Below are 27,040 nucleotides of genomic sequence, written 5' to 3'. Positions count from 1 at the left end.
TGCAGTTTTAACAGTTTTACTGAAAAATGTTTAGCTTATAAATAATACTGTATCAGGACTTACTGTGTGTGTTTGCTTTGAGATAGGGGGTCTCTTTGTGTAACCCCAGTTGACCAAGAATATGCTAGGTAGGCTAGCCTGGTCTTGAACTCACAGAGACTCACCTGTCTCTGTTTCCTAAGTGCTGGGATTAAAGGCATTTACCAACACCCCTATCAAGACTTCACTTAAAGAACTTTTTTATTATCATTGTTCATGAGCGTGTGAGTGTGTGTGTGTGTGTGTGTGTGTGTGTGTGTGAATGTGTGTGTGTGTGAATGTGTGTGTGTGTGTGTGTGTGTGTGTGTGCTGTGTTACTGTGCATGTGAGGTCGGAGGACAACTTTATGGAGTTGGTTCTCTTTGCACCTTTATGTGCACGCTGGGGATCAAACTCAGAAGTCCCTGCTTTCACAAGAAGGGCCTTCACCCACTGAGCAACCTTGTCAGCCCAAGACGTTTTAAATATCATGTATCCACTCACTTCCAGAAAACTCCTGTCTCCATGCGGCCATGGCGTCAAAGCTTGAGAATAGATCTTGAGTATTCTGTATAAAACAAAATTAGGTTATAGGGACATTAGCCTTCCACACAAAACATAAAGACTACAAAATGGCATCTCGTGGACTCGTTATTGTTGTTGTTGTTTACCAAGAATGGATGACATTGACCATCTTTCCACCCATATTAATCATTTATGCAACTTTTCTTGAGAACTATTTATTCAAGACCTTCAACTGTTCTTATGTTTTGATGCCTCTCTCTCTCTCACTCTCCCCACACACACATGTTCCCTGCTGGTCTCTCTCTCCCCCTTCCTTTCCTTCTCTGTGCCCTATCCTCTTCTCTGCCCTTGAGGCTCTGCTCCTGTCCGTCTGTCTGTCTACATGTCTACATGTCTGCCTCTACCCCTTCTCCATGTCCCCACTCCCTCCCTTCCCCCAAATAAACCCCTTTCTACCCAATATGTTGTATGGCATGGGCCTGCCGGTTACCTCCTTACAATATTATATTTCATAACAGCCCTGGCTCTCCTGGAACTCTATAGAACAAACTAGCCTGGGGCTCAAATATTTACCCAAGTGCTAAGATTAAAGGTGTGTGCCACCACTGCCTGGCTGCTTTTTCTTATTGATCATTTATATATGACCATTATAGCTCCCTTATCAGATATATAATTTGAAAAAATAAAAATTTTGTAAAGAAACAGTGTGGGAGATCTGGTGTATAGCTTGGAATGTAGCATTCATGCCTGGCAGGCATGAAGTTTTGTGTCTGGCCACCAGCACGAAATAAAACAGGTATCATGACACACATCTAGAATCCCAGCATGTGGAGGTGGAGCCATTTTGGAGGCAAGTGTTGGGATTGAATGCAGAGCCTTGTATATGGTAAGTATATACCATAACTCTGAGCTATACCCCAACTTCCAGGAAACCATTTTTAATCATGACATTTACAAAAATGTAGACTTCTGTAAATATTAGTTACCAAAATGAGCAAAGAAAACACATTACATTGTGAAAAAAATGAAGTTATAAAGACAGGAAATAAAAAGGCAGTAACAGAACAGAGACCAGATGTGACTGTCATATGAGAAAAATAAAAACAAGCTACAATCCCATCTGGAAACAAAACAGATCTTCAGACTGGATCACAAAGTGTGGGGCCAGGGAGCTGTGGGACCCGGAGGAGCAGGCCCAGGACAATGGGGTCAAGGCCTGTCCAAACCCCAGAAATCCTGTCCTGAATTGGCAGAAGTAGGATCACTTCCCATATGCCCTGGGCCTGCCTGTCCTGTCACACATAGATCTGTCCTTCACCGAGGAGGTCACATAGCCAGGTTAAACTTCCTTTCACTGGTCATGTCCAGTGGCACCTGAAATCTCTCCTCATGAAAATCTCCACAGCACCCTGCTCCCAGCCAGTAATGTACACTCATCCCGGAAGCCCCTACTCATCCCTCGAAAGGTTCAAATAGCCTTTGCTCCCCGCTAATAAACAGAACCAGTTCCCCAAAGCTGTTCCCCGGTGTGTGTTCTTTGCCCAAGCACTCACAGTTGACCAAGTTCCTGCCTGCACACACTGGCGCCTGGAAAAGCTTCTCTTCCTCCAGTCTAGCCTGGCGCGCAAGAGGTTTAGCTACCCGAGGTGAGGTTGAGAGGAGAGGGTGGATACGAGCAGCAACAAAGCACCAGTTCAAACTGTGATGTACATGAAAGAAAAAGTGTTAGGGTTTTGAAGCAGAAGAGTACCTTGGTGGATTGGGGCCAAGGAATACCACAGAGATAATATTACATAACGGATCTCACACAAGATTTATTTGCTGGTGGTGGGGTGGGCGAAAGGCTGCCTCTGAGTGGGTACGAGAGAGATGAAAGGATAGAGAGCGCTGGCGGTGATGGCAGGGAATCTGTAACGTGTCCTCACAGTGGCAGTAGAAATGGGTTCCGTTTGGCGGCTGGTGGGGATGTGGCTGACGTCACTCGGTTGCTAAAGGCGGGCTGGGGAACACCTGGTTCCAAACAAAAACCCTGAAATCGGAATCACAAGGGATGGAAATAAAAAAAACGGACAGAACACAACGATGAAGTCTTAATATCAGGCAAAGGGATTCCTGGGGGGAGGGGGAGCATGAAATGAGACCAAGGAGGGGTACTGTTCTTGTCTTTTGTCAGCTTGTCACGTGCTAGAGTTATCTGGAAGGAGGAGCCTCAATTGAGAAAATGCCTCCAGCAGATTGGTCCACTGGCCAATTGTATGGCATTTTCTTGATTAATGATTGATAAGGGCCTGGCTCATGGTAGGCAGTGGCATCCATAGATGGTCCTGGGTTGCACAGGAGCCAGGCTGTGCAAGCCACAGAACAAGCCAGTAAATAGCTTCCCTGCGGTGTCTCTGCTTGAGTCCCTTCCCTGACTTCCCTCAGTAATAGAACATGGTTGGGACATGTCATTTTTAATTCCTTTTCCTAAACATACTGTTAAAAATTGATTTATTTCTATATTGTTCCCTATGGTATTTATCTCTAGTCACGTCCCGAGCTAAAGATCAACTTGGGTTCTTTGTTGTTTTTTTTTTATTTTTATTTTTATTTTTCACTTAATAAATTGTTCCCATTGTCTCATGGTACCTTCTGAGAGTTGGCTAACTGTGGAGGGCTGGTCTAGTGCTCCTGTACCCAAATGTTAAATGACCCACCCCAGGAACTGGTTGCCCCAAGATGAACAAATTCCCACACACCCCATCCTTTGTTGTGCAAACACGACTCCCCTATTTAAAACTATTGGTTAAATAAAACTGGCAGCAGCCAATTACTGAGGAGAATAGGGAGAGGTGGAGTTTGAGTTATGGGCTGGGGGTTACAGGTAGGGACCACAAAGGAGGAGAAAGGAGAGAGAGGGAGAAAGAGTGTGGAGGAGGAGAAGACGGAGAGAACAGGAAGTCTCCATTAGTCATGATGGACCAGCAGCACAGGTCTGTGAGATGCCTCCCCAGGACACTAGACTGCTGGACCAGAAATAACCTAGGGGGATTGAAACAGCGAGTATTTGGGGAGCACAGTTGGGAAAGTAGCCAGTCTAGGGTTAGAGAATTAGATTAAGGATAATCCCCTAATAATTGCACACAAGCTAATAAATAAACCGTAGTTCAAATCTCCATCATTTGAAGCTAGACAGGTTTAAAAGCACAGTCATACTTGACATACAACGTAAGACTTAGAACCAAAATTAACCTGAGACAACTTACCGGGTAGAAGCACGTTACTCCCTGAAAATGGGTCTGCAAAGGTCGGAGCCTACAGGAGCTAATGGGGATGTTAGCTACATAAGGCACAGCTGGAGGCAACATCCCAGCCCAGAGCTGGAACATACCATGGCGCCTATGCCCCAAGACAGTAGGGGCTGCTAGTGCCCAGGAGAGAAACTAGGCAGTGCTGAGGCTGAAGGACCCTGGTTCTTACTGAAGTGTAAGAGCTACTAAGAGGCTTGGCCTGGTAGAAAGTAGGTAGGTTATACAGTTCCTGTGAAGGACCCTAAGGGCTTTACACCCACCACCTCAAGTCAAGATTAGGTCAAGTACCAGCTTCCCATCTCAGGTCCAGGCTAGGCCAAGTTTCATTCTCCACCCACAGTTCTCGGGAGGAGCAGGGACATTCTTGAAAAACCACAGAATGTACTGACTGATCATCGTTATCTGACCCTCTGGTCCCAGATAGAGTTCAAATGCATGTCATATGCTAGCTAGCCAATAAATTCAAAGGTCAATATGCTTAGACAATAAGCTTAAACTATAACCTTGCTGATGTAACCTGTATCCCTAAAAAGTATAAAAACTGCTTGTTATAGCCATTTGGGGTTGCCCTGTAGTCACTCAGCAGGAGGGGCTGACTGAAGTTCGAGCCTGATGAGCAGGAAAATAAACCTCTTGTGTTTGCATCGAATTCCGTTCTCGAGACTCACTTGGCGCGGAGTGGGTAGGGTAGGCATGGGGGGGGTGGTCTCTCACTTCGAGCCTTACACTCTTAACTGCTGAACCATTTCTTCCAGCCCTATTTTACTGATTTTAAAGGTAAGCTCTTGTTCTAAACCACCCTGGTTTTAACTCATTGGTATCCCATCTCAAACTCCTGAGTGCTGGGATTACACGTGTTGTCTTAGTTTGGGTTTTATTGCTGTGAAGAGAATTCATGACTGCAGCAAATCTAATAAAGGAAAACATTTAGTTGAGGTTGGCTTACAGTTTCAGAGGTTTAGTCCATTATCATCATGGCGGGAAGCACGGCAGTGTGCAGGCAGACATGGTGCTGGAGGAGTCAAGAGTTCTAAATCTTGATCCTTAGACAGCGGAAAGAGACTGTGTGCTACACTGGGCATATCTTGTGTGTATGAGACCTCAAAGCCTACCTCCACAGTGACACACAAGGCCATCCTCCTAACAGTAACACTCCCTATGAGCCAAACATTCAGATGCTCGAGCCATATCTATTCAAACCATCACAGATGTGGGCTAGCTCTTCTTTCTCAAGACCCTCATTTTATTTGTTCTATAAAGTCTTTGGTTCTTGCTCCTGGTGAGACAGTGTAGAATTGTAACTCTTACAGCAGTAACTTTTGCTTTGGAAATACTGTTTTATATCTTTCTGCTTTGCTTCCAAAGCTTTCTATGTGGTCAATACCTCCTATTTTCAGTGCCAAAGCAAGCTGTCATCATCTCAACCACATCTTAAAAGGCAGTTAAGTCTCTGCTCCCAGACCCGGTGAGAGAGAGACCCAACCGCCTGGTCAGGTGGGCACTCCTGAGGCTGCAGAGCGGAAGAGACCACCAACACTGCTCACCCCTGCCCACATCCCTGGCCCAAGAGGAAACTGTATAAGGCCTCTGGGCTCCCGTGGGGGAGGGCCCAGGAGCGGCAGGACTTCTGCGCCTGAGACACCGCCGGAACCTGAAAGAAACAGACCAGATAAACAGTTCTCTGCACCCAAATCCCGTGGGAGGGAGAGCTAAACCTTCAGAGAGGCAGACAAGCCTGGGAAACCAGAAGAGACTGCTCCCTGCACACACATCTCGGACGCCAGAGGAAAAAGCCAAAGACCATCTGGAACCCTGGTGCACTGAAGCTCCCGGAAGGGGCGGCACAGGTCTTCCTGGTTGCTGCCGCTGCAGAGAGCCCCTGGGCAGCACCCCACGAGCGAACCTGAGCCTCGGGACCACAGGTAAGACCAAATTTTCTGCTGCAAGAAAGCTGCCTGGTGAACTCAAGACACAGGCCCACAAGAACAGCTGAAGACCTGTAGAGAGGAAAAACTACACGCCGGAAAGCAGAACACACTGTCCCCATAACTGACTGAAAGAGAGGAAAACAGGTCTACAGCACTCCTGACACACAGGCTTATAGGTCAGTCTAGCCACTGTCAGAAATAGCAGAACAAAGTAACACTAGAGATAATCTGATGGCGAGAGGCAAGCGCAGGAACCCAAGCAACAGAAACCAAGACTGCATGCCATCATCGGAGCCCAATTCTCCCGCCAAAACAAACATGGAATATCCAAACACACCAGAAAAGCAAGATCTAGTTTCAAAATCATATTTGATCATGATGCTGGAGGACTTCAAGAAAGACATGAACACACTTAGGGAAACACAGGAAATCATTAATAAACAAGTAGAGGCCTACAGAGAGGAATGGCAAAAATCCCTGAAAGAATTCCAGGAAAACACAATCAAACAGATGAAGGAATTAAAAATGGAAATAGAAGCAATCAAAAAAGAACACATGGAAACAACCCTGGATATAGAAAACCAAAAGAAGAGACAAGGAGCTGTAGATACAAGCTTCACCAACAGAATACAAGAGATGGAAGAGAGAATCTCAGGAGCAGAAGATTCCATAGAAATCATTGACTCAACTGTCAAAGATAATGTAAAGCGGAAAAAGCTACTGGTCCAAAACATACAGGAAATCCAGGACTCAATGAGAAGATCAAACCTAAGGATAATAGGTATAGAAGAGAGTGAAGACTCCCAGCTCAAAGGACCAGTAAATATCTTCAACAAAATCATAGAAGAAAACTTCCCAAACCTAAAAAAAGAGATACCCATAGGCATACAAGAAGCCTACAGAACTCCAAATAGATTGGACCAGAAAAGAAACACCTCCCGTCACATAATTGTCAAAACACCAAACGCACAAAATAAAGAAAGAATATTAAAAGCAGTAAGGGAAAAAGGTCAAGTAACATATAAAGGGAGACCTATCAGAATCACACCAGACTTCTCGCCAGAAACTATGAAGGCCAGAAGATCCTGGACTGATGTCATACAGACCCTAAGAGAACACAAATGCCAGCCCAGGTTACTGTATCCAGCAAAACTCTCAATTAACATTGATGGAGAAACCAAGATATTCCATGACAAAACCAAATTTACACAATATCTTTCTACAAATCCAGCACTACAAAGGATAATAAATGGTAAAGCCCAACATAAGGAGGCAAGCTATACCCTAGAAGAAGCAAGAAACTAATCGTCTTGGCAACAAAACAAAGAGAATGAAAGCACACAAACATAACCTCACATCCAAATATGAATATAAAGGGAAACAATAATCACTATTCCTTAATATCTCTCAATATCAATGGCCTCAACTCCCCAATAAAAAGACATAGATTAACAAACTGGATACGCAACGAGGACCCTGCATTCTGCTGCCTACAGGAAACACACCTCAGAGACAAAGACAGACACTACCTCAGAGTGAAAGGCTGGAAAACAACTTTCCAAGCAAATGGTCAGAAGAAGCAAGCTGGAGTAGCCATTCTAATATCAAATAAAATCAATTTCCAACTAAAGTCATCAAAAAAGATAAGGAAGGACACTTCATATTCATCAAAGGAAAAATCCACCAAGATGAACTCTCAATCCTAAATATCTATGCCCCAAATACAAGGGCACCTACATACGTAAAAGAAACCTTACTAAAGCTCAAAACACACATTGCACCTCACACAATAATAGTGGGAGATTTCAACACCCCACTCTCATCAATGGACAGATCATGGAAACAGAAATTAAACAGTGATGTCGACAGACTAAGAGAAGTCATGAGCCAAATGGACTTAACGGATATTTATAGAACATTCTATCCTAAAGCAAAAGGATATACCTTCTTCTCAGCTCCTCATGGTACTTTCTCCAAAATTGACCATATAATTGGTCAAAAAACGGGCCTCAACAGGTACAGAAAGATAGAAATAATCCCATGCGTGCTATCGGACCACCACGGCCTAAAACTGGTCTTCAATAACAATAAGGGAAGAATGCCCACATATACGTGGAAATTGAACAATGCTCTACTCAATGATAACCTGGTCAAGGAAGAAATAAAGAAAGAAATTAAAAACTTTTTAGAATTTAATGAAAATGAAGATACAACATACTCAAACTTATGGGACACAATGAAAGCTGTGCTAAGAGGAAAACTCATAGCGCTGAGTGCCTGCAGAAAGAAACAGGAAAGAGCATATGTCAGCAGCTTGACAGCACACCTAAAAGCTCTAGAACAAAAAGAAGCAAATACACCCAGGAGGAGTAGAAGGCAGGAAATAATCAAACTCAGAGCTGAAATCAACCAAGTAGAAACAAAAAGGACCATAGAAAGAATCAACAGGACCAAAAGTTGGTTCTTTGAGAAAATCAACAAGATAGATAAACCCTTAGCCAGACTAACGAGAGGACACAGAGAGTGCGTCCAAATTAACAAAATCAGAAATGAAAAGGGAGACATAACTACAGATTCAGAGGAAATTCAAAAAATCATCAGATCTTACTATAAAAACCTATATTCAACAAAATTTGAAAATCTTCAGGAAATGGACAATTTCCTAGACAGATACCAGGTATCAAAGTTAAATCAGGAACAGATAAACCAGTTAAACAACCCCATAACTCCTAAGGAAATAGAAGCAGTCATTAAAGGTCTCCCAACCAAAAAGAGCCCAGGTCCAGATGGGTTTAGTGCAGAATTCTATCAAACCTTCATAGAAGACCTCATACCAATATTATCCAAACTATTCCACAAAATTGAAACAGATGGAGCCCTACCGAATTCCTTCTACGAATCTACAATTACTCTTATACCTAAACCACACAAAGACACAACAAAGAAAGAGAACTTCAGACCAATTTCCCTTATGAATATCGACGCAAAAATACTCAATAAAATTCTGGCAAACCGAATTCAAGAGCACATCAAAACAATCATCCACCATGATCAAGTAGGCTTCATCCCAGGCATGCAGGGATGGTTTAATATACGGAAAACCATCAACGTGATCCATTATATAAACAAACTGAAAGAACAGAACCACATGATCATTTCATTAGATGCTGAGAAAGCATTTGACAAAATTCAACACCCCTTCATGATAAAAGTCCTGGAAAGAATAGGAATTCAAGGCCCATACCTAAACATAGTAAAAGCCATATACAGCAAACCAGTTGCTAACATTAAACTAAATGGAGAGAAACTTGAAGCAATCCCACTAAAATCAGGGACTAGACAAGGCTGCCCACTCTCTCCCTACTTATTCAATATAGTTCTTGAAGTTCTAGCCAGAGCAATCAGACAACAAAAGGAGATCAAAGGGATACAGATCGGAAAAGAAGAGGTCAAAATATCACTATTTGCAGATGATATGATAGTATATTTAAGTGATCCCAAAAGTTCCACCAGAGAACTACTAAAGCTGATAAACAACTTCAGCAAAGTGGCTGGGTATAAAATTAACTCAAATAAATCAGTTGCCTTCCTCTATACAAAAGAGAAACAAGCCGAGAAAGAAATTAGGGAAACGACACCCTTCATAATAGACCCAAATAATATAAAGTACCTCGGTGTGACTTTAACCAAGCAAGTAAAAGATCTGTACAATAAGAACTTCAAGACACTGAAGAAAGAAATTGAAGAAGACCTCAGAAGATGGAAAGATCTCCCATGCTCATGGATTGGCAGGATTAATATAGTAAAAATGGCCATTTTACCAAAAGCAATCTACAGATTCAATGCAATCCCCATCAAAATACCAATCCAATTCTTCAAAGAGTTAGACAGAACAATTTGCAAATTCATCTGGAATAACAAAAAACCCAGGATGGCTAAAGCTATCCTCAACAATGAAGGGACTTCAGGGGGAATCACTATCCCTGAACTCAGGCAGTGTTACAGAGCAATAGTGATAAAGACTGCATGGTATTGGTACAGAGACAGACAGATAGACCAATGGAATGGAATTGAGGACCCAGAAATGAACCCACACACCTGTGGTCACTTGATTTTTGACAAGGGAGCCAAAGCCATCCAATGGAAAAGGGATAGCATTTTCAGCAAGTGGTGCTGGTTCAACTGGAGGGCAACATGTAGAAGAATGCAGATCGATCCATGCTTATCACCCTGTACAAAGCTTAAGTCAAAGTGGATCAGGGACCTCCACATCAAACCAGACACACTCAAACTAATAGAAGAAAAACTAGGGAAGCATCTGGAACACATGGGCACTGGGGGAAGTTTCCTGAACAAAACACCAATGGCTTGTGCTCTGGGATCGGGAATTGACGGGTGGGATCTCATAGAGCTGCAGAGCTTCTGTAGGGCGGGGGACACTGTGGTTGGGACGGAGCGGCGGCCAACAGATTGGGAGGAGATCTTTGCCAACCCTACAACAGATAGAGGCCTTATATCCAGGGTATGCAGGGAACTCGAGGGGTTGGACCGCAGGGAAGCAAGTGACCCTATTGAAGGGTAGGGTTCGGAGCTGAACAAAGAATTCACAGCTGAGGAGTGCCGAATGGCTGAGAAACACCTAAAGAAATGTTCAACATCTTTAGTCATAAGGGAAATGCAAATCAAAACAACCCTGAGATTTCACCTCACACCAGTGCGATTGGCTAAGATCAAAAACTCAGGTGACAGCAGATGCTGGCGAGGTTGTGGAGAAAGAGGAACACTCCTCCATTGTTGGTGGGATTGCAGACTGGTAAAACCATTCTGGAAATCAGTCTGGAGGTTCCTCAGAAAATTGGACATTGAACTGCCTGAGGATCCAGCTATACCTCTCTTGGGCATATACCCAAAAGATGCCTCAACATATAAAAGAGACACGTGCTCCACTATGTTCATCGCAGCCTTATTTATAATAGCCAGAAAATGGAAAGAACCCAGATGCCCTTCAACAGAGGAATGGATACAGAAAATGTGGTACATCTACACAATGGAATACTACTCAGCTATCAAAAACAACGAGTTTATGAAATTCGTAGGCAAATGGTTGGAACTGGAAAATATCATCCTGAGTGAACTAACCCAATCACAGAAAGACATACATGGTATGCACTCATTGATAAGTGGCTATTAGCCCAAATGCTTGAATTACCCTAGATCCCTAGAACAAACGAAACTCAAGACGGATGATCAAAATGTGAATGCTTCACTCCTTCTTTAAATGAGGAAAAAGAATACCCTTGGCAGGGAAGGGAGAGGCAAAGATTAAAACAGAGACTGAAGGAACACCCATTCAGAGCCTGTCCCACATTTGGCCCATACATATACAGCCACCCAATTGGACTAGATGGATGAAGCAAAGAAGTGCAGACCGACAGGAGCCGGATGTAGATCGCTCCTGAGAGACACAGCCAGAATACAGCAAATACAGAGGCGAATGCCAGCAGCAAACCACTGAACTGAGAATAGGTCCCCTATTGAAGGAATCAGAGAAAGAACTGGAAGAGCTTGAAGGGGCTCGAGACCCCAAAAGTACAACAATGCCAAGCAACCAGAGCTTCCAGGGACTAAGCCACTACCTAAAGACTATACATGGACTGACCCTGGACTCTGACCCCATAGGTAGCAATGAATATCCTAGTAAGAGCACCAGTGGAAGGGGAAGCCCTGGGTCCTGCTAAGACTGAACCCCCAGTGAACTAGTCTATGGGGGGAGGGCGGCAATGGTGGGAGGGTTGGGAGGGGAACACCCATAAGGAAGGGGAGGGGGGAGGGGGATGTTTGCCCGGAAACCGGGAAAGGGAATAACACTCGAAATGTATATAAGAAATACTCAAGTTAATAAAAAAAAAAAAAAAAAAAAGGCAGTTAAATTCAACATATGCAGAACAAGCAATAAAACCTGTTACTCTCAGCGTCTGGGCAAAATTTATTATAACTCATCTATTGGGTATTTCAAAATGCAAAAGAAGAAAATCGTGACTTAGAATCTTGGGCTGAGGATCAATCCTTGCTTGCATACAACAGACAGAAAGGCCAACCTGCCCTCTGACATCCATATACCCCAGTAACAGCACACAACACTTGCATGTCTCACACAATGGTTACTTCTGTGTGACATATACACATATCCATGCAGACATGACAAATAAATAAAATATAATAAAGAAGTAAAATCTATCAAGGAACCGGTGCCTTGTATTAAAATGCATTTGCTATGGCCTGAAGTGCTTTACAACAGGAGCCCATTGGTTGGACCTAACCACTATACAGATGGTCTGACACCACTGCCTTCAACCACCAAATGCTCCTGTCATATCCCTCCAACACTGTGAGAGATGGGTAATTCGAGTCCTACATATTTCTGAACACACATGTTAGAATGAGACATATGCCCTTTGGCCCTTGACCCTCTCTTGACAGTTGTCCACTGGACTAGCCTAATCTCAGACCATAAAATCTGATATGGTGTTCACAAGCCTTTTCACTCAAGTTTCCTGGGTATTCTCTTGGGATTTATCAACAAAAACCTGAGGCTGTATTACACTGGAAGGGCAACAGATTCTATTCTTCTTATCCCTGTTCTACACAACTTGTCTTCTTTTTGTCTTCTCTAAGAAGAATCTACTTTAGCTGGGCGGTGGTGGCTCAGGCCTTTAATGCCAGCATTCAGGAGGCAAAGGCAGGCAGATCTCCGTGTGTTCGAGGTCAACGTGGTCTACAGAGCTAGTTTCAGACATCCAAAACTACACAGAAAAACCCTGTCTAATAACAAAGAAACAAAAACAACCTACTTGAAGAAACTTTGTTAGCACCAGCTTATCTGAAGGATTTTTGGGGACCATGTGCTCAGAGATCCAGCCACTTAGAGAGGAAGACAAGTACAAGCCTGTGTGTGCAACTAAGTGAGATCTTCTCTCCCTCTCCCTCTCCCTCTCCCTCTCCTTCTCTCCTCCCCCTCCCCCTTTCTCTTTCAAACAACAACAACCCAAAACACCAAACCCGAGAAGCATGCCAGGTATGGTAACCACATGTCTGCAGTCCCATCTCTCCAAAGTCAGGCAGCATTACAAGTTCTAGGCCAGCCTGCAATACTCTAGACTCAAAGCTGAACAAACTAAACCCAACCCAACCCAAACAACAAAGTACGAAAGGCAGGACGGGATGTAACTCAGTGGTAGAACACTTGCTTAAGCATCCCTGAGGCCCCAGGTTCAGTCTTCCACAGCATGCACACAAGTTCCTGAAGCAACGTCTACTAGTACAATCTATCTGAACTCAGGAGGCCTGAAGGGCTCATATGTGAATGTGATTATTGTTAGACGTGATCAAGGAATAATAAGAGGCCATTTCTCCACCCCTGACCTGATCAGATGCTTGGTTAATTATAGGTTTATTTATTGGGGGTCAGTTTATATGATAATAAATGAGACCTGTGCCACCAAAAATAAAAAGAATATGCCGTGTCCTCGACTGATACATACTGAGTAGCACTGGGCTTTCCTGTTCACGGCTACAGTTAATGGTCTAGTCTGTCATCTGTGAAATGCTATGCGTGGGAAATTACAAGGTAGAAGTACCAGCTGCTGTAATAGTAATGCGGCCATTAAAACGTAAGGAAGTTGAAGCCAGGTGTTCCCACCAATTATGTAAATATAGAGGAGTATTCTAACTCGGCAGACGCTGGTTTGTTTTTTAAGACTTACTGTACTTGTGTGTATGGATGGGAGCGGGGAAGAGGGAGGCTCTGAGGGAATGGAAGGATCTTTTGAAAGAGGCAGGACCAGAGCTCTGACACGCCAGAGCAGGTAATCCACAAAGAGCACTACGATCCTGAAAGGAGAGTTTCAAATGGGTCTGCTTCTTATGATTCCACAGGAGAGTCCTGGCTCCTTTCCCACCCCACCAAGGCTATTCTAGTTTGCTATTTCTCAACAAGTTTAAAGGTACCTGCCCAGATCTTGTTGAGGACTCGGGAACCAATCCTGACGCTACCATGGGGCGTGTCAAGGAGAGAGGCCCCGGGGCCAATGGCTGGTTGCCTGAAGGAACTGGGATACAACTTCTATTTGCTTCTCAATTTGGCACGATACTGAAAGACTACCATAACTTGAGAACCCCGAGAGCCCACAGAGAGCCTGAGGCCTCAGCTGCAAAGCCCCAGTCTTATATCTGCTTCTCTCCTAGTCAAGGTTTCCTCTCTGGTTTCTGTAGGTGTTTCTTCTGAAGCCACTTGGCAATAAACCTCCTCGCTTAGTTTTGTCTCAGAGTTTGTTTTCTACAACTTTCCCCTGCAATGTTTGTATTAACAAACAAAGGCTCCTCCCACCTTTCTTCTCTCTTTTTTTTTTTTTTTCTTTTTTTGGAGCTGGGGACCGAACCCAGGGCCTTGCGCTTGCTAGGCAAGCACTCTACCACTGAGCTAAATCCCCAACCACACCTTTCTTCTCTTATGCCCCCATCTCCCAGTTTCTTCCTAGTGTCAGTCATATTTATCAGCCTGTGATATGCCCTTACCACACAGGAATTAACAGATGCATATATCCCATCTCTTTTAAGTTTTGCCCAAATGATAGTTTAGTTTACAAACCATTCTGCCTTTTGCTTTTTTGCCCCTTTGAATCATATATTTATCTCTTAATAATACATCCTGCAAAGCTGTCTTATTATTTTTAATGGATGTTTATAGTGGTTAGATCACACTTTACAGATGTATGTATATGCTGTTAAACATCTTGTGTGTATTTGTCTTCTCAGATATCCGTGGTTATATCTCCAGAGAACAGATTTAGAAGTTGAATTGGCTGGGTTTGTCCTATTATAATGATAGAGTGACTGGGGGTGGGGTGTGGCTAGAAGGCAGACTAGCCCCGGGTTCAACTTCCAGAGCCCAAAACAATAATAATGATGATGGCAGACGCTGCCAGATTACTCTCCATAGAAGCTGAAAAATGAGACTACCTCAGCCAACGCCCCGAGTGACTAATGTCTTTGATCTTTATCAATCTGAGGAGGAAGAAGCTGCCTCATCATAGCTTTCTCTTGCCATTGGGGCAGCACTGAGTGCCTTATGTTTAAAAAGCATCATGATCGTTTCATGTGTGTGTATACATGTATGAACTGTCTCTTCATATCCCTCGCCTGTGCTTACAATTGAGCTGTCGCTATTGTTTACTTGTTTTATTCCAAGTATTTTATTAGAATTATATATTGCAAGCTGCAGTGCTTTTAAAAGTTTATGAAGGGTGTTTGCTATGATGTCTATGTTATGCAAATATTCTACTGAGAGATTCACCCAGGTTCGCCTGGACAATCTTAAACTCATGATCCCTGTCCCACCTCTTGAGCCACTGAGGACTCACTGTGAAGCTCACACTGGGTCTTGAACTCCTGATTCTTCTAACCAGCCCCTAAGTAGTTGGGACTACAAACGTGAGAACCCTCACCAAGCTTGTTATGCTAATATTTAAAGTGCGACTTCTTAATCCTCGGTGATTTCTGGGATTTGAACTATAACAGTACAGAAGCAAAAAGCGTTGAGATAAAATTCAAGATGAACTGGAAAGGACTATGCTAATTAAAACTTTGGGTAAGATTAGAACTGTCTTATCACTGGGATAACTCACTCCTGTCTCCTTCTGTCCCATCTTCTAAAAGCTTCACCTCTCCTAGTTTGCCACATCTCCTCCTTTTGCTAAAGAATAACCTCTATCCTCGCAATCCCTGATATTTCTTTTCCCCTCACAACCTATACTCAATGCACAATAGAGTTTTGTTTTGTTTTTTTTTTTTTTTTTGATGCTTGGGATTGAACCCAAGACCTGTGCACACTAACTGTGTGCTGTATCACTAAGCTAGGTTTGCTGCACAGCTCTACCCTTAAAATGCACGTGTAACTGGATTTGCTCATGGTCGCCTATTGCATGGCTTTCCCCGGGGAGACCCAAGGGAGCAAGTGCCTAGTCACTACACATAGGACCCTAACAAGAGATCATCAAATATGGCGGTCTCCCTCACAGTCCCCCGGCTCCTACCTAGACTTGCAATGTTCACACCCGGGCAGTCAGAGAGTCCTCTTGATAAAGGATTCAGGTCACCCTACTCTTCTACTATATATGCTGGCTAACAGCAAAAGTTCGATTCCTCACAGAGCCTTATGGTTCACTGTGTCCCTCTAGCTGCATTCTTCACCGTATACTTCCTTCCTCACTCTGGTTCCTTGTTATTTGATGTCTGTCGGGGCCTCTGTGATATACTTCCTGGAATGCTCATTCCTAAATCACAAGATCATTTGCTTCCTCCTCGCTGGGTTTTGTTCAAAGGTCACTATAATGGTTTGCATTTGCTTGCCCCAGGGAGTGGCACTATTAGAAGGTGTGGCCTTGCTGGAGGAAGTGTGTCACTGTGGGGGTGGGCTTGGAGACCCTCCTCCTAGCTGCCTGAGGATGCTCAGTCTGGTCCTGGCTTCCTTCGGGTGAAGATGTAGAGCTCAGCTCCTCCTGCACCAGGCCTGCCTGGACGCTGAGATGCAGCCATGCTCCTGCCTCGATGATAATGAACTGAACCTCTGTACTGGCTGGTTTTGTGTGTCAACTTGACACAAGCTGGAGTTATCACAGAAAAGGAGCCTCAGCTGTGGAAATGCCTCCATGAAACCCTGCTGTAAGGCATTTTTTTCAACTAGTGGTCAAGGTGGGAGGACCCAGCCCATTGTGGGTGGTGCCGTCCCTGGACTGGTGGTCTTGGGTTCTATAAGAGAACAAGCTGAGCAAGCCAGGGGAAGCAAGCCAGTAAGAAACATCCCTCCGGGGGCTGGAGAGATGGCTCAGTGGTTAAGAGCACTGACTGCTCTTCCAAAGGTCCTGAGTTCAAATCCCAGCAACCACATGGTGGCTCACAACCATCTGTAATAAGATCTGATGCCCTCTTCTGGTATGTCTGAAGATAGCTACAATGTATATAATAAATAAATAAACCTTTTAAAAAAAAAAGAAAAGAAAAAAGAAACATCCCTCCAAGCCTCTGCATCAGCTCCTGCTTCCTGACCTGCTTGAGTTCCAGTCCTGACTTCCTTTGGTGATAAACAGCAATGTGGAAGTGTAAGCTGAACAAACCCTTTCCTCCCCAACTTGCTTCATGGTCATGATGTTTGTGCAGGGATAGAAACCCTGAACAACCTCTGAACCTGTAAGCCAGCCCCAATTAAATGTTGGTCTTTATAAAATTTACATTGGTCATGGCGTCTGTTCACAGCAATAAGACCCTAACTAAGACAGTCACCCTTGCAGTTAAATGCTCTTTAAATCTCTGCCTATCATTTCACTTCCAGCCCCAACTGGATCTGGCACTCCCGTTGTTCTTCCCATTGTCTTGTTGTTGTTTGATCGATTTGCTTTTTGAGTTAAGGTCTCAGGTAGCCTAGGCTGGGCCCCAAATCCCAGGGATGACCTTGAACTCTGCTCCCTACCTCTCAAGTCCTGAAACCATAGGCATGTGCTGTCATGCCCATCCTACCCACTCTATATTTCTTACACAAACCTGAGGCAACCGAAGAATGCTTTGCTTCATACACAAAACCAACCCTGTGATTCAAAGAAGCGGATTATCTGTGCCGGCACATGGAAAGTTTTCTTTACTAGTTGCATGCTTTCTAAAGTAATTTCTGTTGTGTTATAAAATGATAAAGGGGGGGGGGTTATGTTGTATGGAGGTGTGGTGAGGTATGAGGAAAGGGGGTGCCTCTGCAGGCCCATGCTGAGACATCCCTTCCCCCTGAGGGGCCAGCCACACGACAATATAGTATAGAATGGAGTTTATTCAGGGCATGAGGAGGGGAGTAGGGGCAGAGAGAGAGAGAGAGAGAGAGAGAGAGAGAGGAAGAGGAGGAGGAGGAGGAGGGAAAGGAGGAGAAGAGAAGAGAAGAGTAGAGGCCCACCATGAGCACTTGGAGAGAAGGGGGGAGGGGAATGGGGAGAGAGGGTACAAAGCAGGGAGAGAGGAAGAGCAAAAGAGGAGCGAGAGTAAGAGAGTGAGGAGGGGGCAAGCAGCCCCTTATATGGTGTCAGGCACACCTGGCTGTTGCCAGGTAACTGTGGGGGCGGAGATTAGCCAAAATGCTAACTATTTCTTTAGTTTGTTCATTTTGTGTTTTAGCAAGTGACTGTTGAGAGATGTAAATCGAACTTTATTGGAACACAGCCATGTCTGCTTGTTTATAAAGGAAACGAACCTTCGCTCAGCTTATAACTTAATGCTGAATCCATCCTCGGCCCAGACTGTACGCTGGTGACATGATCCTGGCTTGGTACCTTGGTTGACTTTGGTGTTGCCAAACAGCTGTTTCCCATTGGGCTTTCTTGGCTCTCTTTAAGACTTCTCTGAAACATAAATCATTCCCAATTGACTTCTTTAATTGAACAGAATATTAGAACTTCTTCTAGTCAGCTTACCTCTTGGCTGCAAAAGCCAAGATCACAGTATCTTTGACTCAGCTCCTAATTCTAACGTCCAATAAGAAAAGATACCGGGTGATCAAAAGGCTTGTGCATTACAGGGCTGGGGATTTAGCTCAGTGGTAGAGCGCTTACCTAGGAAGCGCAAGGCCCTGGGTTCGGTCCCCAGCTCCGAAAAAAAGAACCAAAAAAAAAAAAAAAAAAAAAAAAAGGCTTGTGCATTACAGAGTAAGCCTGTGCATTGTTTAGCATGCTCAAGCTTTTCCCCACTTCCTACCGGCCGTTACAAACTGCTTGCAAACTGCTTGGGACAGACTGATTTCAATACAACACAGAATCATAAAACGCAGGCAAGGGATGATGGGGAGACGGCTTGGTGGATCAAAGCATCAGCTATGCAAACCTCATGGCCTGGATGATTCCTGAACCCATGTAAAGCATCAGATGCAGACCTGGGGAGATGGATCAGTGGTTAGCACTGACTGCTCTTCCAGAGGTCCTGAGTTCAATTCCCAGCAACCTCATGGTGGCTCACAACCATCTTCAATGGGATCCGATGCCCTCTTCTGGTGTGTCTGAAGACAGCAACAGTGCACTCATATAAAATAAATAAATAAATCTTTAAAAAAAAAAAAAAGCCAGATGCAGTAGAGTATACATGTGAGAGGCAGAGATGAAAGGATTGGTAGAAGCTCGTGGGCCAGCCAGCCCGGAGTACATAGCACAGCCACAGAAACTAGACACTCTGCCACGACAAGATTAAAAGAAAAACTGACTCCCAAAGCTGTCCTTCAACCTCCCCCCCACACACACACATACACATGCACACTAGAAAGTCCCTTGAAGTCATGTGTCAACCAATGAAACTGTTTAAAAATATTTATTTGTTTGTTTGTTTCATGCGTGTGGGTATTTCGTCTGGATGTATGTCTACACACCAGAAGAGAGCATGGTCTCCTACTGTACTACAGTTAAGGATGACTCGGAGCCACCTTGTGGCTGTTTGGAGTTGAACTCAGTAGCTCTGGGGAAAATCCAGTGCTCTTACCCTGAGCCATCTCTCTGATCAAAAATAAACTTACTGAAATCAGGGCCTGGAGAGAGTGTTTAGGGGTTAAGAGCTCTTCCAGGCGATCTGAGTTCAATTCCCCAGCAACCACGTCGTGGTTCAAAACTATCTGTAACTTCAGTTCCAGGGGATTCAATGTCCTCGCCTCTGAAAGCAGCTGACATATACTTGGTGCACATACACACATGCCGACAAAACGCTCATGCCCATAAATTAAAATTATTATTTTTTTAATTATTTAAAATAGACCCTATAGTAGGTTGATAGAGAAACTAAGATTGAAATCAGTTCCTCTGACCTAGTGGCCTTTGACTTCTACTATGTTTACTATAGAGGAATAAAGAGACTAGCAGGGCTGGAGAGATGGCTCAGTGGTTAAGAACACTGACTGTTCTTCCAGAGGTCCTGAGTTCAATTCCCAACAACCACATGGTGACTCACAACCATCTGTAATGGGATCCGATGACCTCTTCTGGTCTGCCTGAAAACAGCTACAGTATACCAACATAAAATAAATAAATCTTGAGAGAGAGAGAGAGACAGAGAGAGAGAGACAGAGAGAGAGACAGAGAGAGAGACAGAGAGAGAGAGACAGAGAGAGAATTAGCAATGTAACTCTCAGGTGAAATAATTCCTAAGCCAATCACTGATTGACTGATTGAGATTGATCACTCAATCAGTGACTTCTCAGCGGGAGTGTGGCAGAGATTCTGTAACATCTATAGCAGCCCATCAGAGTTCAAAGGTCAAAGTAAGACCCGTTACCGTGACAACTCCTGATCTAACTTATTACTCAGTTATCAGCATGGATGCTCCTGGTTTGTGACAGCCTTCTGCCTATTGATGCAGGAACCCAGGATCTTCGTATTTCCGGCCTTACAGACCGGAAGTAGAACAGGCACCGAGGATTCCTCAGCCCTCTTAATCCTGGGAAAATAGAATTCATTTCACACATTTCCACACTCTTCATGTGGCCTCTCACTGTGAAAGCCTGGGAGATGCAGTCTGTGACTCACCACTGGCCTTGTACACTTGGGAACAGGAACAAAAGTTCCCAGAAGCAAGGGGGCTGGACCTACACCCTGGCACCCGTCAGTTGCGGATCCCAGAGAATCCATGAGGTGGGCCAGAGTGCAGTAACTTTCCAGTTTTATCTGACACAGACAGCTTTCCTCAGCCTGAAGTAAGCTCACATCCAGCACAGCTGACCTGGGAAGATGGTTTAGGGGGACAGTAATATCATCTGGTCCAGCCAAATATTCGTGCCACTCAGCCCCAATCATTTCTCACGGTAAGGTCACTCCATCTGGTTTCTAATCTGCCAGGACTCTGACTGGTGCAATCTCTGAGTACTCTTGAGAGGAGAGGTAGTGTAATAAACGTAAACAGCCTGAACGGTTTGTTGCAGCTGGGCCGGAGCCGAGGATAAATGCAATCATCTCAGGATGAATGCTTGCTTGTTGGTCCATGAAAGGCTCTCAAGTGGTCGTTTTGCCTCCACAAGTGGCTGGTTGATTTTCTCAAAGGACTGTCCTCTATGGAGGGCATAGCACTGCTTTTCCCACTGGCGTTTCCAACCGCAGTAGCAGCAAGTAGCTAGGTCAGCTTTGCTGAGGGTCCACACGGCTGAACTCACTCATAGCTCCACGCGCTATTCCGTTCATAAGGCAACTGTGTAAGAAGGGGTGTGGCCAAGGCCGAAAGCTGAATCTCTTTCCGGGATGTTTAAAAATCATTTTAGTTTTAAAAATCATTTAAAATACATTTTAAAATAGAATTTAAAAATTATTCTTTTATGTGTTTAGGTGTTCTGCCTGCATATGTGTCTGTACACCACATACATGCCTGGTGCCCACAGAGGCTAAACGAAGACACTGGGTGCCTTGGGACCGGAGTTCATACCGGAAGTTGTGAGTTGCCATGTATTCTGGGAATAAACCCAGATCCTTTGGTAGAGCAGCCTGTGTTCTTAACCACGGAGCCATCTCTCTAGGCCCCTGTTTTCTGACTCTTGTTTGGTGCCTCACCTGTCATGGTTAGTTTTGGTGGTGTGCATTAATGGTACTCTTTTTATATGTCGGGGAGAGAGGCAGGCCATCCGTGGGCGTGGAGGTCAGAGGACAGATTTCCTACGACGTCAGTCTCTCCTTCCTCTAGATGTGTCTGGGAGGACAGAATTCTGGAATCCTTGGGTTTTTTTTTTTTTTTTTTCCTTGAGTCAGGCTCATCCTGGACCTCATTATGTCGACCAAACTCACAGAGATCCGCCTTCCTCTGCCTCCCAAGTGCTGAGACTAAAGGTGTGCACCATTACGCCCAGCTGAGGATAGGACTCTGGTCGTCAGGCTTGGCAGCGAGCACTTTTACCTGCCGTGCCATCTTGCTGGCCCAGTAGCCCTTCTTGCTTACTGTCACAGATCCATTCACGTACGGATTCTTCCAATGCTTCCTGATTCCAAAACAATGCTCTTTCCAGGCACAGCATTGGTCAGGCTGTGATCCATGCACGCCCTTCTATTGTGACAGTTTCCTCTCTACCCAAAGAGAATTACAAGGAGTCCCGCCTGAAGTTCCAGCCCGGACACTGTTGTCTTTCTTCCTGCTATCCTTTTTCTCCCAGGGTTGAGGATCTAACTTGCACTTCCTAAACAAGTGCTCTATCACTGAGCATATATGCCCCTCACCCCATTAGCCTTATGCTGCTTTTCCCTTTGTGGTTGGGGACACAAGGCACAACATTTCCAGAGAGGAGATGTCTTGCCATGTACCAGAACCCCTGGATACTTCTCCAGTGTAGCAGGGGCAGGTGCCTTCATGTTTTTAAAGGTTACCTTTGACCTGTAGTGCCTGTGTCTTGACAGCATTCCAGAGAACTAGGCATCTTCCTCCCTCCCTCCCTCCCTCCCTTCCTCCCTCCCTTCTTCCCTCCCTTCCTCCCTCCCCTTTCTTTCTTTCTTTCTTTCTTTCTTTCTTTCTTTCTTTCTTTCTTTCTTAGATTTGTTTTTTTTTTTTATGAGTACCCTCAGACACACCAGAAGAGGGCATCAGATCTCATTACAGATGGCTGTGAGCCACCATGTAGTTGCTGGGAATTGAACTCAGGACCTCTGGAAGAGCAGTCAGTGCTCTTAACCTCTGAGCCATCTCTCCAGCCCTGAGCATCTCTTTCTTATCAGGTTCATGTTGATATCAACAAGGTTGACCAGTATAAATGTCTATAGGATGTCAACATGATCCTTTTGTGAATTTTGTTGTTTTTGTTTTGAGGCAGCGTCTTATTACATGGCCAAGGCCACCCTCCAACTCACGATCCTCTTCCCTCTGCCACCTTGGTGTTGGGATTCCAGTATCCCCCATACACCCTGCACTGTGTTTGGCCTCTTTGTTGATTGGAGCATCTGGAGAAACTTAGAAAGGAGCCAAGGCCATTGAATCACCACATCCCACTCTCTTAGGCCACCCAGACCAAACTTTGCTCATTATGATATGGAGCTGAACATGCCAAGGCGTTCGTGGACACTGTCTTCCCATTTTGAACTCTCAGACCTTGCAGCGAGCATGTCTGTGAATGTGCACACAATCTTTCCTTTTAAGAAATTATTTATGCTATGTATCTAAGTGCTTTGCCGGCATGTATGTCTGTGTACCACATGTGTGTCTGGTATCCCTGGAAGCTAGAAGAGAGAATCCCGAGGAATGACAGAGAGTTGTGACCCACCATGTGGGTGCTGGCTGGTCCTTTGCAAAAGCAAGATCTGTTAACTGCTGAGTCATCTCTGCCAGACTTTACTTTTTAAACTATGATCTCAAACTGCGCATGCTCCAAATGTGTATCTTAGGTTGCGGATGCTCAGAAATATGCCCGTTCCTAATGTGCTTTCCTACACCAATATGTGTAGATTCTTTGAATAAATTTCCCTGCCTCCTTATCTCAGGGACAGCACTGGTTTGCAGAGAACCTCAACATGATGTGCGTGCTACAGACAGTAAATCTTTCTCTACCCCTTTCTTACCGATTGTGTGTTTCAGCTTTGCACCCATCAAGACAAGACAGTGGAAAGTGAGCCACTGCATTCAGTCGCATGTCACTAAGAGTAGGGTAGTTAACACAGTTTCAAGCCCAAGTCATAAACAGATGCACTGAAAAAATAAATAAATAAAAGGAAAAGGCTTGACTGCTCCTAGTTATGGTGGAGGAGAAAGTTGACTGTAGATAAAAGGGAGAGCTTAGCCAGAGGCAGGGACATCTGGGAGAGTCCAGAGTGGACGTGACCCTGAGCCATGTGGGGGAGAGTGGGGAGAGAAAGGGAGAAAGGAGAGAAGGGAACCAGATGCAGCAGCCAAGAGGGCGAAGGTTAAAAAACGGTGGGTAATCAAACTGACTGGATTATATTAGAAAGAGCCTCTGAGGAAAGGGCGGCCCAGTCTCTGGGCCAGAGAGTTCATGGTAGGGGACAGGGTATGCCAGTCATACTCTCTAACAGGTAGAGACTGAGGGATGCTGGGTCTGCTTTGATACGTTAAGTAGCACTTCAGCCATTTGTCCCAGGGTTTCAGACTTAATATAGACAAGTATACATTCCTGTGAGCACAAAATATTTGTTATCTGTTTAAGGAAAATAGAAAAGAACAGAATAGTCATCTGTGATGGTTTGCATATGCTTGGCACTATTGGGACATGTGGCCTTGTTGGAGTAGGTATGACCCTGTGGGGCATGGGCTTATGACCCTCACCTTAGCTACCTGGGAGTCAGTCTTCTGCTAGCAGCCTTCAGATGAAGATGTAGAACTCTCAGCTCCTCCTGCACCATGCCTGTCTGGGATGCTGCCATGTTCCGGGACAGCCAGGGCAGTTATACAGAGAAACCCTGTGTCAAACAACAAACACAACCACCACCACCACAACAACCAAATGTAAGACAGAAGGAAGGAAGGGAGGAAGGAAGGAAAGAAGGAAGGAAGGAAGGAAGGAAGAGAAATGAACAGAATTACAGGATTATCAAGCTAAATCGACATTTCTCTCTTCTGGTATAGACACTATGCCTGACCCAGAAGGCCGTTAGGACTGCGAGTTGATTGGCTCTGGTGCTCTGCCACACTTCCTTTCACTCTAGCAATCAGGCTGTTTAATTAATTAATTATATATATGTGGAAGTCACTGTCTCCATATTTCTTAGGCATTGGGGATATATCACTATCTACCATTCTACCCATTATTCAATACTGCTTCCAGTTACTGATATTTAATTGTTTTTAGTTTCAAATTTATGTCTGGAAATAATCAGAGGTTCACAAGAAGTAACAAAGGACACTACAAGCAGCCCTGTGGACCCAGCATCTGGATTCCCCTGTGTTTCCAATGCCAGAGCCGATTCACAATACAACGCAGCTTCTATCGATCATATTTCATCCCAGTGAACCACAGAAGAATTCGTTACTTGCCTTGTTGGAATGACAAAATACCTGATTTTAAAAAACAGCTTAATGAGGGACGGGTTTATGTTGGCTTGCAGTTTCGGGTGAGATACAATCCACAATACCTGAATAAAGCAGCAGGAGGCGGCTGCTCATGTTGAATCTGCTGTTGGGAAGCAGAGAGGCATGAATCTAGTTCTTTGATCACTTTCTCCTTTTTGTTAAGGCCCACGACCCCCGATTCATGGAACGGTGCTACCCACAGTTAAAGTGGGTATCTCACCTCAATCTAATCTACATGGCCTCTCATAGACATGCTCAGAGGTTTGTCGCCACGTTTGACAGCCAGTATTAGCCAGCACTGACGAGCAAACATCTTAGCAATTACAGACTTAACCATAATTCACCCACCACGGAGGATGGGGGTCTTGTCGCCATCTAGTGGATGAATGATGCAAGTACGTCCATGGCCAACCACAGAAGTGTACCCTGTAGGCAGAACCGAGGGTGAGGAAGCTGACTGGATTGTTCAGTGGTCCCAACAATTCCCAGTAATCACACGGAAATTCACAACCCTCTGTAACTAAAGTTCCAGGGGATTCTCTTTTCTGGCTTCCACAGTACCAAACATGCATGCGGTGCTCAGATAAACGAATATACATGCATGCAAAACAGCTATACACATAAAATAAAGTGATTTTTTTAAACTTACACAAGAAAGAACCTGGGGTAGGAATTTCCGCTCCTGCGAGTCCAAAGAAGAAGTTTTTTTTTTTTTTCTTTTTTTCGGAGCTGGGGACCGAACCCAGGGCCTTGCGCTTGCTAGGCAAGCGCTCTACCACTGAGCTAAATCCCCAACCCCAAGAAGTTTTTCACGGAGGTGAAAGGTGAAGAAATCCAGACTCCGGCTAAGCCCAGGGTGCACCCTGAATATGAATTGCACTGCAGGTCCTGCCCATCTGTTAATCTCTGCCACGGACTCCTCAGGGAGTGAGGCATAGCCTTTTTAAACATTGTCCCCAGAAGCACTTCCGGGGAGGAGGCTGCCGTCAAACAATGATAACCCTTCTACCATGACAGAGACCTGGGCCCAGACCTGAGCAGTTCCACAACTGGAACATATGTGGTCTGGTAAAGGGGATGTGGGCAGGGCAGCCAACGGCATCCATTCTGCCTCCCAGCGAAGACAAAACTGATATAAAAGCCGAACGATAAGGTAGTGGAGATGGGAACACCTTAGCGTGTCTGATGTCCATAAACAAGGACACGTGGGCGGAATGTGAAGGAGATGGAACCCGGCCAGCATGGCCTTGCAAATGTGACAGAGCATGAGGTAAGAGCAGCTGGCTTTCCCTCGGGACCCACGATAAAGTAATTCGGCTCCTACATTAATGAATAATTTATACAGGGAACCACTTCTCTTTAATAATCGGAGAAACGAGAGCCGCAGTATTAATTTGATGGGCGCTGAGACACGGAGAAATTTGAGTTCGTGACCTGGCTGGATTTGTTGTCCTTTCATTAGAATTACTCATCCACACGTCAGCTCATAGCTCATTCTAAATGTATCAGATCTCAGCTATCTCCGCTCTCGTGAATTTTTATGAGATTACAAAGCAAGTCTAGCGCTGACCTTGAATGCCTTATCTATCCTCTCTTCATTAGGTTGTGCTCCAAAGGGCCATTCCCAAAGGAGAAGATGTATTGGGGCCATCCCTAAGGAGGTAATGCTCCAACACAAAAGAGCCTGGGACTTGTCACACCAACTCTGACCTTCCCCTCTGTGTCACCGTCTGCCTTTGTAGTAGGTGCGTTTTTATTCCCACTCGAAGGATAGTGACTCTAATAGTGTCTTCCTGACTTCACTTATGACAGACAGTTCAGCAATTCGAATGTAGATCCCCCCCCCCCCCCCCCCCGCTCAGTCTCCGAGTGCCTGAGTGCCCCCCACCACCGTGGTGAACTGCTTTTACGTCATCAACTCTGTTCCCTGTCCTGCTCCTTGTCAGAGACCCTCACCGTGGCTTTGTTTTGGTTTGTTTTTGTTTTGTTTTCTGTGGAAGCATCCTGTCTTTTACTTTCTCTGTAATTCATCCTTTGAACTACTCCCAGATTACTTTGTGTCATGCTGGGCTCTCTTCATTAACCTGGGAATTTAAAGTTCTTTCTGAGAAGCCAGGAGTGTGGTGCATTCTGAAGAAGGCAAGAGGATCTCGAGTTCCCGCCCACCAGAGATACTTTGGAAAAACAAAACAACCACCATTACAACAACAAAAAATAAAAAAA

At 44.7% G+C, this 27,040-nt stretch overlaps 2 long non-coding RNA genes across 5 annotated transcripts; one reads left to right on the top strand and one right to left on the bottom strand.

The window, feature by feature from the left end:
• Nucleotides 1–222: 222 nt before the first annotated feature.
• Nucleotides 223–22,013, bottom strand: LOC120098251 (uncharacterized). 2 transcript variants are annotated; one of them, XR_010059832.1, is made up of 5 exons: nucleotides 20,549–22,013; nucleotides 18,048–18,195; nucleotides 2,351–2,572; nucleotides 2,097–2,242; nucleotides 223–586 (listed from the first exon to the last, which is right to left on the bottom strand). It is a non-coding gene; the product is annotated as an uncharacterized LOC120098251 (long non-coding RNA). The 2 variants fall into 2 exon arrangements; XR_005496380.2 differs by having other exon boundaries at nucleotides 21,367–22,013.
• On the top strand, nucleotides 20,095–27,040 carry LOC134483028 (uncharacterized). Of its 3 annotated transcripts, none has more exons than XR_010059834.1 (4): nucleotides 20,095–20,460; nucleotides 21,145–21,249; nucleotides 26,420–26,562; nucleotides 26,867–27,040. It is a non-coding gene; the product is annotated as an uncharacterized LOC134483028 (long non-coding RNA). The 3 variants fall into 3 exon arrangements; XR_010059833.1 differs by having other exon boundaries at nucleotides 24,597–26,562; XR_010059835.1 differs by lacking the exon at nucleotides 26,867–27,040 and having other exon boundaries at nucleotides 20,095–20,630; nucleotides 26,420–26,653.

This window comes from Rattus norvegicus, chromosome 18 (assembly GCF_036323735.1).
Source record: "Rattus norvegicus strain BN/NHsdMcwi chromosome 18, GRCr8, whole genome shotgun sequence".
Lineage (NCBI taxonomy): Eukaryota > Metazoa > Chordata > Mammalia > Rodentia > Muridae > Rattus > Rattus norvegicus.
This window is presented reverse-complemented; position numbering and strand designations above follow the sequence as displayed.